The sequence below is a fragment of the Xyrauchen texanus genome, chromosome 6 (genome assembly GCF_025860055.1).
Source record: "Xyrauchen texanus isolate HMW12.3.18 chromosome 6, RBS_HiC_50CHRs, whole genome shotgun sequence".
Classification (NCBI taxonomy): Eukaryota; Metazoa; Chordata; class Actinopteri; order Cypriniformes; family Catostomidae; genus Xyrauchen; species Xyrauchen texanus.
Genome location: NC_068281.1, coordinates 44,332,748 through 44,346,095, shown reverse-complemented (window position 1 = coordinate 44,346,095; position 13,348 = coordinate 44,332,748). Strand labels below are relative to the sequence as shown.

The 13,348-nt window shown below is 44.9% G+C and overlaps 1 protein-coding gene across 1 annotated transcript in view; it reads left to right on the top strand.

Moving 5' to 3' along the window:
* Positions 1-13,348, top strand: part of LOC127644879 (NACHT, LRR and PYD domains-containing protein 3-like) — a 178,077-nt gene that overhangs the window by 132,931 nt on the left and 31,798 nt on the right.

The following is a 13,348-nucleotide window of genomic DNA, read 5'->3' as shown; positions in this document are numbered from 1 at the left end:
CTGGACATAGGGGCGGATATCATAAACCTTCCACCGCCATGCTGAGAAGAACTCCTCGATGGGGTTTAGGAAGGGGGAGTATGGTGGAAGGTATTGAACTTTCATTTTGGGTGTTGATGAAACCAGTTTTGGACCAGAGCAGAATGATGGAAAGCTACATTGTACCAGACGACAATGTATTGTATCTAGTCCCTTTGGTTTGCTGCTGTGATAATATTGTGTAATCTCTCTAAAAATGTAAGAATGAGGTCAGTGTTGTAAGGACCCAAGTTGGCATGGCGGTGGAGGACCCCATTCTGTGTAATGGCAGCACAAAGGGTAATGTTACCCCCACGTTGCTCAGGTACATTGACAATAGCCCTGTGGCCAATGATGTTTCTTCTCCGCATCCATTTGCAAAACTCTCTGAAATACAGCAAAAGATCACATTGTGTAGATTAATTTTCTGTAGGTCTGCTATACAGTAAAATGACATGTACAGTAAAAAGGTAATGTGTGCAGTACACAATACTACAGTCAGTGAACAAAACGTACCAACACATATTCACGCCGCAGGACTTTGACCCTGCCTGAATTTCTTTCAAATGGCACTTTATACAGTTGTTTAATCAGAACTTGATATTTTTTAAGGATACGGGCTATTGTTGACAGAGAGACCTGCTGGACATTATTGAAAATTGGGTGATCATTGACAATATGAATTTCTTCAAGTCTGATTGCATTATTGGCCAAAACGAGGTTAATGATCTCTCTCTCTCTTGCTCTTGTGAGAATATCTGGCCCCTCCTTCCTTGGTGTTCTCGACGATTAATCCTATGTTGGCCTTTTTATAGTGCTTAAACCTGATTGGTGTGTCTACAATTAAGCACCAGTGTGTGTGCACACCTGGTGGCTGTGTTTAACAAATTGGTTCATGGGTGTGTTCATTTGAAAGCCTTTGCTTTGAAATTGCAAGGAAATTACATCATGATAAATTTCTGTGTCAGATGCGTACTAGTGTGCAATCAGTGTGTGTAATGTTTTGCAAAAAGTGTGAAGCTGACAATGTGCTTACAGTTGTGCAAATCTTGGCCGGTGTTTTGTTCCTTGAGTGTAAAGTTTTATGGGGACATTTGTTCCCCACAAAGTGATAAATACACGCTCACACACACACACACACACACACACACACACACACACACACACACACACACACACACACACACATTCACAGGCACTCACACACACATGCAGACAGACACACAGACTCACACTCAGACACACACACTCACATACACCACACACAAACACAACTCCCACAAACACTGACACACTCATGTACACACACATTCACTCACTCACACACACTGACACACATACTCTCACACACAACACAAACACACACACTCTCACACACTCACTGACACACACACAAACACACACACAAACTCTCACACACTGACACACAAATCACACAAACACACTCACTGACACACGCAAACAGACACACACACACATGCTCCGAAACACACAAATACATACACACAGACACACATTCACTCTCACACACACTCATACACCACACACAAACACACTAAAACAAACACACAGACAGACACACACTCTCACACACATACCTACCTACACACACACACACACACACACACACACACATCGCACATTCACACACACACACACACACACACACACACACACACTCATAACTCAAACACACTGACAGACAAAGACTCAGAACTCACACACACTGACAGACAAACACACTCACTCTCACACACACTGACAGACAAACACACACACACTCTCACACACTCACTGACACACACACAAACACACACACAGACTCTCACACACTGACACACACACAAACACATACATGCACAAGCTCTCACACACTCACTGACACACACAGACACACACACAGAGACACACACACACTCACATACACACAGACACACACACACACAAACAGAGACACACACACATGCTCTCACATACACACTTTCACACAGACTCACTCTCTCACACACACAAACACACACACACACACACACACACTCACACATGCTCTCACATACACACATGTTGTGTTTCCATGTTTTATGGGGACTTTCCATAGACATAATGGTTTTTATACTGTACAAACTTTATATTCTATCCCCTAAACCTAACCCAACCCCTAAACCTAACCCTCACAGAAAACTTTCTGCATTTTTACATTTTCAAAAAACATAATTTAGTATGATTTATAAGCTGTTTTCCTCATGGGGACCGACAAAATGTCCCCACAAGGTCAAAAATTTCGGGTTTTACTATCCTTATGGGGACATTTGGTCCCCACAAAGTGATAAATACACGCTCACACTTTCACACACACTCACTCTCTCACACACACAAACACACACACTCACACATGCTCTCACATACACACATTCACACACACACACACTTTCACACAGACACGCACTCTCAAACTCACAGTCACACACACACACACTTTCACACAGACACGCACTCTCAAACTGTCACACACACACACACACACACACACACTCACTTTCACACAGACTCACACACACACACTCACACATGCTCTCACATACACACTTTCACACACTCACTCTCTCTCACACACACACACTCACACATGCTCTCACTTACACACACACACACACTTTCACACAGACACACACTGTCAAACTCAGTCACACATGCATTCACATACACACTTTCACACACACACACACACAGAGACGCACTCACTCACACTCTCACACACAGTCTCACACACACACTCACACTGACACTCTCTCGGGGGCACAGGTGGTGCATCAGCCAGTCATCTCAGTCATTCGACCTGTGTCACCTGTTGGATCTGTCCCGTGACCTCCTGCCAGCGGGCGTTCGACACTTCACGTGGCCTTAACGTGTACACATGCTCTCACATACACACTTTCACACACTCACTCTCTCTTACACACACACACTCACACATGCTCTCACATACACACACACACACACTTTCACACAGACACACACAGAGACGCACTCACTCACACTCTCACACACAGTCTCACACACACACTCACACTGACACTCTCTCGGGGGCACAGGTGGTGCATCAGCCAGTCATCTCAGTCATTCGACCTGTGTCACCTGTTGGATCTGTCCCGTGACCTCCTGCCAGCGGGCGTTCGACACTTCACGTGGCCTTAACGTGTACACATGCTCTCACATACACACTTTCACACACTCACTCTCTCTTACACACACACACTCACACATGCTCTCACATACACACACACACACTTTCACACAGACACACACTGTCAATCTCAGTCACACATGCACTCACATACACACTTTCACACACACACACACACACACACACACACACACACACACACACACAGAGACGCACTCACTCACACTCTCACACACAGTCTCACACTCACACTCACACTGACACTCTCTCTCACACACACACTCTCACACACACTCACACTCACACTGACACACTCTCTCTCTCTCACACACACACTCTCACATACACTTTCTCTCACACACTCACACATGCTCTCACATACACACTTTCACATACACACACAGAGACACACTCACACACTCACACACACTCTCAAACTCAGTGTCACACTGACACTCACACTCTCTCTCTCACACACACACACACTCACACTCACACATGCTCTCACATACACACTTTCACACACACTCACTCTCTCTCTCACACACACACACACACACACACACTCACACATGCTCTCACATACACACTTTCACACACACAACAACAACAACAACAACCGCCATTCGCCACTAAGTGGCGGTGACTTCACCACGACGCTTGTGCCAGGCTATGTGCACGTTAAGGCCACGTGAAGTGACGAACGCCCGCTGGCAGGAGGTCACGGGACAGATCCAACAGGTGACACAGGTCGAATGACTGAGATGACTGGCTGATGCACCACCTGTGCCCCCTACTTTGCCAACTTGCTGTGCTTTAGCCACCCTGTGCTCTGCTCGTTTTTGTGAGCGTCGCTCCTCTGCCCTCCGTTGTTGTTGGAGGCAACCAACTGGCAAGCAGAGGCAGTCCTCCAAAGAGGTCGATCTTGACACTGCTGGTACCAGTCATCGGCAAGTCCACTCAGCTCCACATCCTCCTGTACCACATCACTCCATCTCTTCTCCACCCCGTGCTGCGCCCGCTTAGCCCCCACTATCCGGCTGAACAAAAACTGTTTAGGCATGCGGTGGCCAGGCATGCGGGCTACATGACCCAGCCAACGCAACCTTGCCTGCCGGAGGACCTCATCGATGGAACTTTGTCCACATCTTTCAAAGATTTGTGAGCTCCTCACATAATCCAGCCTGGTTAAACCCAGGATGGATCTTAGGCAGGCCAGCCTAAATGTTTCTAACCGGCGATGATGTTCCATTGGGGGGGTCCACTTTTCGCAAGCATAGAGAAGGGAGGGAATGACCGTGGCCGAGAATACCTGAAGCTTTGTGCGGAGCGACAAACCGGGTAGCTTCCACACAGCGTTATGCAACCAATGAAAAGATAATGCCGCTCGACTGATTCGGAGTGAGACCTCTGCTGTCAAACCGGAGCTGGTCATAAGCACACTTCCCAGGTATGGAAAACACTCCACTCTCTCCACAACTGCCTCATCACCAATTGGGAGCTGTGGGGGTGGAGTGTCCGATGGTACATAATACCCAGGAAGATGCTTAGTTTTGGTTGGGCTTAGTGGCAAGCTCCAGGTTCATCAGCAGCGCCCCCAATTCATCCTCTGAGTGAGCAGCAATCACCAGATTATCAGCATACATAATGTGGTTGACCAATATGGAGCCATCCCTTGACCGCACCTGGGCATCGATCAACCTCCCATTATATCTGTACCAGATGGAAATTCCTCCAGTACAGCCATTGAAGGCTTCACGAACCATGTGGTCGAAATAGATATTAAATAATGTGGGAGCCAGAGGACATCCCTGTCGCACTCCAAGGTGAATAGGGAATGGCTCCGACTCCCGACCACGTAGTTTTACCTGGGCCCGCTCGCCATCATGAAGGTCCTTAATGATCGGGACTCAGAAAGCACGAAGAACAACCCAGAGCCTAGGCCTTGACGAGGTCAATAAAGCAGAGATGTAGGTCTTGCTGGAATTCCCTACACCTCTGTTGTAGCAGACGGACAGGGAATATGGCATCTGTGCAAGACCGCCCCTTCCTGAAACCACACTGGGGCTCCGCAAGTCTCTCTCCTCAGCGTGCCTGGCAAGGCGATGTTGAATAATCCTTGCCAGGACCTTTCCCGGCACACTGAGGAGTGAGATGCCCCTATAGTTATTACAATCTGAGTGGTCCCCCTTTTTAAAGAGAGGGACCACCAGGACATCCTTCCAATCCTGTGGAACCCGCCCAGTGGTCCAGACTGTTGTTATGGTGTCATGTAGGGCAGTCTGTGCACAAACACCACCCTCCCTCATTTCACTGGGGAGATCGTCTCTGCCCAGTGCCTTTCCTGGTCTCTGGAGCGCCTTCAGTACTTCCTCCAAAGATGGCACCTCAGCCAGCCACCCACAGGGAGCGACTTCTTCCTCCAATATTTGTGGCACCGCAGCCCCAGCAGGGTCATCCCCACTTTGTCCCACAATGTTTTCCAGGCTCAGGGACTTCCCCTCCCCCAGGACCTCACAGAAATGCTCAGCAAATCTGCAAACCTGTTTCTGGGGGTCGGAGATTAGATCACCGTTCTTTCCCCTAATGATGGTAATAGGTGTGGTGCTGCAAGTAACTTTTTTGATGGAATTAAAGAGTGATTTGGGATCGTGATCCTCAGCATCCCACGACCACCAACCATCCTTGCAGCGCCTAACGGCTCTCCGAACCTTACCGAGTGGTAAGCCTCCTCATTCTCTGATGTGGGATGCTGTAGACGATGAGAGTGGGCCTGTTGCTTTTTCTCAGCCAGCCTGAACACCTTCTCCGTCAGCCAGGGTTTCTGAGGAGGTCTGGACCATGTGCCCAAAACTGCCATTGCTGTTACATGAGCCACAGTCCTAAACCTCGCCCATTTCCCCTCGACATCCAGAGGGGTGGGGGATGATGCCAACCCCAGCTGCAAGCGATGCTGAAATTCTTGCTTGCAACTTTCATCAGCTAGCCTAGACCAGGCCACTATGGGTTTGAAAGGGGTCCTGGGTTTACACCCACCACCGGAGTGGAAGAATGGCAGGCACATCTTACAGATGACAAGTCGATGGTCAGTGGGCAGATCAGCTCCACGGTAGACCCTGGTGACAAGGACATGGGCCCGCATCCGCTGGTCAGTCACTATGTAGTCCAGCAGATGTTCTTGCTTGGACCCGGCATGCATCCATGATGTTATGTGGATGCGCCGATGCTGGAACAGTGTGTTGGTAATTACAAGCCCATGGGCTGCACAAAAATCTAGCAGCCTCCTGCCGTTGTTATTGAGCTTATCAGGCCCATGTCTTCCAATCACTCCTGACCAAGTGCTAGCATCATGACCAACTCGGGCATTGAAATCACCCAACATGATGATTCTATCCCGAGGGGCCACTTTAGCCAACACCTGTGACAGGAGGTCATAGAAGGCATCTGACTCATCGGATGTTCGTCTTCGCTGGGGGCATAAATAACCACGACCACCACTCCTCGCCTCTGGTTGATGGGAAGGTGAACCCAAAGTAACCTGGGGCTCACAGCTTCCCACACCTCACCGCCACGCTCCCACGCTGCCTTCATTCTTTTGTTCAGAAGAAGAGCTCCCTGTTGTTTGGCAGTCGCCTGCCCCGAGTAGAGGACAGTCCACCCCTCATAGTGGCAAGAGCCAGAGCCGGTCCACCGGACCTCCTGAACACCACAAAAATCCAGGCGGTACCGGTCCAGCTCCTGACAGAGTGGCAGCCTCTCCTCCGCTGTGAGTGTTCGAACATTCCATGTGGCCATCCATAGTGGCTTTTTGTTGTTTCTGGAGGAGCCCTGTTGTAGCCGTTTGTCTATAAGTGTTGTATTGGAGTTTATTTATTATAATTTATGTATTTGTTTATTTATTTATTATTATTATTTGTATTATTTGCATTTATGTACTTATTTAGTTAATTATCAACCCTGGGCGGGTTAGGAGGAATATATGTCACCGCGTGTGGGCGGAGTGGGAAGTGACTATGGAAAGAACAAATGTTTGGATTTGGGGAAGGTGGTGGCGCACAGTTTTTTGACCACTTCGCTAACTTTGTTTGGATTTTTCGTTTATTGAAATTATGAACTTGATTTAGAAATGTTAGAAAAATAAAGCTATCAAATGAATACCGCGTTTGGGAGTGGAGTGCGTGCAAAACAATTAATCATAGTTCCCGGAATCCACGGCCAGCATCGAAAGGCCGATACATTTAAGTAAAAAAACTGGAAGGAATTTGGAGTTTGCACCAGGAGCGAAACGAGAACGTGGATTGTGGATTGTCGTGAGTACATGGTGAAGAGTTTAATCCGTTAAGCCGCCACGCTTATGTATCTTGTCAACGGCTTGTTGTTGAGTCATCGCACAAGCATGATTTTATGAAATTAAGTTTATGCTTGATGGATAATGGATGATCTTGCTGAAGTTGCTTGCAACTCGCAGAGGAAAGCTTGGAGTTTTGACGAGAAAACGAAACGAAATAAATGCCACGATTGAAGCTGGCGAAAATAAAGAAACTGTTGCTAAACATGTGGAAACCTTTAACACCGTGTTGGCGGATTTTATGGAGTTGCAAGTGTCTGTGCAAAGTTTGTTGAATGATGATGAAAGGGAGGCTGACCACGTAGACTGGTATGAGCCGAAATTAATTCTCTTCAGGGAATTTCTGAATGGAATTGAAACATGGATGGGTGAAGATCCAAAAGGTACCATTGAGGATGTCTTGGAAGGTGCTGTTGGGCCTAATGATAGTGTATCTCAGGCCACTGGCAAGTCCTCTAAAAGTTGGCCTACTTCCCAAAAATCATCTAGAGTTTCTTCTAAAAGCAAAACGAGTGCCTCTGCTGCTTTTCTGCAAGCTGAAGCGGAACGTGCTGCACTAAAAGCTAAAGCCCACACATTGGAGCAAAAGCATATTTTAGATTTGGAGGAGGCTAAATTAAAAGCTAAAAAGGAAAAACTTGCTTTAGAATCTGAAATGGCTGCAGCAGATGCAAAGGTAAATGTTTTTCTAAAATCTGAATCACTTCTTGAAAAAATGAGCTTGAAAAGCACAAAAAGAAATGTGAAGTCTGATGCAAGCAGTACTTATCCATCAACTGAATGTATTGTACTTACAAGAACACCAAAGGTTCAAATAAGTCAAGATACAAAAGCAAAAAGGTGTACTACTACAACTGTTAAGAAACATCAAAGCCATAAAAGGGACTTGTCTACTTTAAACAATACAGCTCTTGCAGATGTTTTGAAGAAACAAAATGAGTTAACTTCTTTGTTGATAAAACAACAGCAATCATCCCTTCTTCCAACGAGGGAAATTCCTGTGTTCGGAGGAGATCCTCTGCAGTTCAGATCCTTCATTAAAACATTCGAGCAGGGTATTGAAAACAAGACTGAGAGTATGCAAGACAGACTTTATTATTTAGAACAATTTACAGTTGGACAACCCAAAAATTTGGTTCGCAGTTATATGCACATGGATCCTGCAAGAGGATATAAGGAAGCAAAGCAGCAACTTGAATGGAATTTTGGTAACAGTATAAAGATCGCATCTGCTTTCATGGAAAAGGCTTTGAATTGGACTGCTTTAAGAGCAGAGGATGGACCAGCGCTACGATCATATGCACTCTTTCTTCGTGGCTGTTTCAACACAATGCAAGAAGTTAAGTTTGTGGATGAGCTGGAAAATTCAGCCAACTTAAGAACAATTGTCTCCAAGCTGCCCTTCAAGCTTCGCGACAAATGGAGAACAATTGCTTGCAGTATACAGAATAGTAACAAAGAAAAGGTCAAGTTTAAAGATCTTCTTGAATTCATTGAAAAAGAGACACAAGCTGCATTGGATCCTGTATTTGGTGACATACAAAGCCCAACAGACAGAAGAGGAATCTCTAAAGTAATAGCAACTGCAAAGCCCAATATCAAGTCTGCCAGCAGAGGAAGCAGTTTTGCTACCACAGTTACTACAGTAGCAGAAAAGATGAACGACAAGTTGAAAGTGAGTCATACTGCCTCAAAGACCGTGGAAAAGCCATGCATGTTTTGTGGCAAAGACCACACAATGGAAGTTTGCGATGCTTTCAAAGGTAAATCTAACAAAGAAAAGGTGGAATACATAAGAGCCAAAGGTTTGTGCTTTGGATGTTTGGGACATGGGCATATGAGCAAAACCTGCCAAAATCGCAAGAATTGTCAGATTTGTCACCAACGCCACCCAACCATTCTACATATCGAGAGTAAGGAAGATCAAAGAAAAGACCAAACTCCTAAAGTCTTTTCAAAAGATCAATTGTCCAGTGCTTTGGTTTCCTTGAAAGAGGGAATGTACATTGGGGCTGGTTCAAGTGATTGTGCTCTGTCTATAGTTCCTGTTAATGTGAAATTGAGTAAGGGAACCAAAGTTGTGCAGACGTATGCGTTCCTTGATCCTGGCAGTTCGGCAACGTTTTGCACAGAAGAATTGATGGTTCAGTTAAATGCAGCAGGAAGAAAAATGAAAATACTTTTAAAAACTATGGGTCAGGAAAAGCTTGTTAACAGTTACAGAGTTTCTGGATTAGAGGTGGCTGCTCTAAAGGAAAATGAGTTCCTAGAATTGCCTGATGTATACACTCAGAAATCAATCCCAGTCACAAAAGACAACATTCCTAAAGAAAAGGACATAAGAAAGTGGTCTTACCTGAGGGATGTTGATTTGACGCTCAATAAATGCGAGCATTGGGCTGCTTATAGGTGTCAATGTTCCAAAGGCACTGTAACCATGGAAAGTAGTCAACAGTGAAGGTAGTGGACCGTATGCTGTGAAAACTCTCCTTGGTTGGGTCATTAACGGTCCGCTTAATCATGGTATGGCTGATGTTGAGGATCATGCCCCTGAAATGCAAGTAAATAGAGTGTCCATTGAAAATTTGGAGGAGCTGTTGATCAAACTGTATAATCAAGATTTTACTGAACAGCAGTACGATGAGAAGACCGAAATGTCAGTAGAAGATCGACAATTCATGGACACGATCTCAAAGACTGCAGAACTCAAAGACGGACATTACTATTTAAACTTGCCTTTTCGTGAGTCCAATGTAAAAATGCCAAACAATAAGAGCATGGCACAGCAACGAGCACAGCACTTGTTAAAAGGTTCAAAAGAGACGTGACGTTCTTTGCTGAATACAAGGAGTTTATGGACGATGTGATTGCAAAGGGGTATGCTGAGATCGTACCAAGTGATCAGCTGGAGCTAGCAAATGGAAAGCTGTGGTATATACCACACCATGGAGTTAGGCACCCACGCAAAAAAAAGCTGCGTGTGGTATTCGACTATAGCGCCAACATTTGGTGGGACTTCCTTGAATAAAGAGCTGTTGCAAGGCCCAGACTTGACAAATAATTTGGTAGGAGTGTTACTAAGATTTCGTCAAGGTCCTATTGCCTTTATGACTGATATTGAAGGGATGTTCCACCAGGTTAGAGTGGCCAAGGAAGATGTGAATTTTCAGCGTTTTCTTTGGTGGCCAGATGGAGACATTACAAAGGACCTCGAAGAGCACAGAATGGTTGTCCATATATTTGGTGCAGTATCATCACCGAGCTGTGCAACCTTTGCCTTGCTAAAGACAGCTGAGGAAAATCAAAATGATTATGCAGACAATGTAATAAACACCATCAGGCAGAACTTCTATGTCGATGATTGTTTAAAAGCTGTAAATACAGTGGACCAAGCTTTATCTCTGTATCATCAATTAACAGAAGTGTGTGATAAGGGAGGTTTTCGACTTAACAAGTGGATCTGTAATGACCGTTCCGTTCTCAGTGTAATTCCTCAGGAAAACCGAGCCAAGGCAGTGAAAACGTTGGACCTCAGTAAAGACCAGCTTCCCATGGAGCTGAGCTTTGGGTGTTCAATGGGACGTAGAAAAGGATGCGTTCACTTTCAATATGGCAATCAAACAACATTCGACAACAAGACGTGGTATTTTATCCATTGTGAGTTCTATTTATGACCCTTTAGGGTTTCTGGCACCCATTATTCTTTCTTCTAAGCAAATTCTACAGAATCTGTGTAGGATCAAACTTCCTTGGGATGAAAAGGTCCCTTGAATATTGCTCTAAGGTGGCAAAGATGGCTTGATGAGTTGATTCCTTTAAACACCTTTAGTGTGAACAGATGCTTCACATGCAAAGATTTCGGCAGCATAACATCTGCACAGTTGCACAGCTTTTCGGATGCAAGTGAAGCCGGGTACGGAGCTGTGTCATATCTAAGGCTTCTAAACGACAAAGGAGAAGTTAATGTAGCATTTGCCATAGGAAAGGCCAAAGTATCGCCACTTAAACAAACAACAATACCAAGACTGGAATTGGCAGCAGCCGTCCTAGCTGTACGCTTAGACCGGATGTTAAAAGCAGAGTTGCAGTTTCAGTTTAATCTGGATGAATCTTTCTTTTGGTCAGATAGTACTACTGTACTGAAATACATAGCTAACACAACAAAAAGATTCAAAACTTATGTAGCAAACAGAATCTCCATTATTCACACCCATTCAAAGACCTCACAGTGGAAGTACATCTGCTCTAAACTAAATCCTGCAGATGCAGCTTCTAGAGGGATGAAAACTGAAGAATTCCTTCGATCTCAAGTTTGGATCAACGGACCTGACTTCCTTTTAAAGTCACCGTCGCAATGGCCTGAAACAAAGGAAGAGGTCAGCTTGATTTTGGATAAAGATCCAGAAGTGAAAGGAAAAATCTGTGCTTGTGTTACTGTGACTGATCAAATGGAACCTCCAACAAGTCGGCTTTTGAATTACTTCGGATTGGACTCATCTGAAAAGAGCGGTAGCATGGATTCGTAAGTTTCTGGATGTTCTGAAATGGAAAGTGAAGAAGAAAAAAATGCAGAACCAACCCGGTGAACAGAGTTCACAAAGTTGTAAGAGGAAAACAAAGTCACAGTTACCTGAGAATCTGAGTCCGATGCTTTGTGTTGAAGATTTGATTTCGGCCAAAAGGCCATTGTATCTTTTGTGCAAAAAGAAAATTTCAGCGAAGAAATTTCTGCTTTAAAAAGAGGCATTCAAAAAGATACAGACATTTGTACAAACTAGACCCAGAGATTGATGAAGGCTTGTTGAGAGTGGGTGGCAGGTTAAGCAATTCCGCTTTGCCAGAGGAGGTGAAGCATCCTGTCATTTTACCAAAATCGTGTCATGTTTCAAAACTCATTCTCAGACATGTGCACGAAAAAATAGGGCATAGAGGAAGAAACCACATGCTTTCAACTCTTCGTCGGCACTACTGGATTCCTCATGCTAATTCAGCTTCTAGGAAAATAATCAAAGAATGTGTGATTTGTCAGCGAAAGGGACAAAAGCCAGGTGAACAAAAAATGTCAGATCTACCTGCTGACAGAGTTTCTGTAGACCATCCTCCATTTACATACGTTGGTATGGATTATTTCGCCCTATCGAAACCAAGCGAGGAAGGAGCACTGTTAAAAGGTATGGTGTTATATTTACATGTTTGACATGTCGAGCAGTTCACATTGAAATGGCCCATACTATGGATGCAGACTCTTGTATCAATGCGATCAGAAGATTCTTATGTCGACGGGGGCAAGTGAAGGAAATTCGCTCAGACAATGGCACCAATTTTGTCAGTGCTAATCGGGAATTAAAAAATGCTTTGAAAGAGTTAAATCAAAGTAAGTTTCAAAAATCCCTTAGCAACAGCGGCATAAAATGGATCTTCAATCCACCTCATGGTGCCCATCACCTCATGGTGCCCATCTTGCTTAATCCAGCAAGTCAAGAAAGTGCTTTACTCAGTAGTGAAACAGCAGATGCTGGACGATGAAGCATTGCATACTGTTTTATGCGAAATAGAAGCAATACTGAACGACCGTCCGATTACTCCATCTTCAGATGATCTAGAAGACCTTGAAGCGTTGACACCAAATCACATCATACAGCTTAAAGCAAAACCGGTTTTACCATCTGGTCTGTTTAAGAAAGAAGACTTATATATTCGAAGACGCTGGAGACAAGTTCAATACTTAGCTGACCTATTTTGGAAAAGGTGGGTGAAAGAATACCTCCCTATAATGCAGCAACGCCAGAAATGGAATA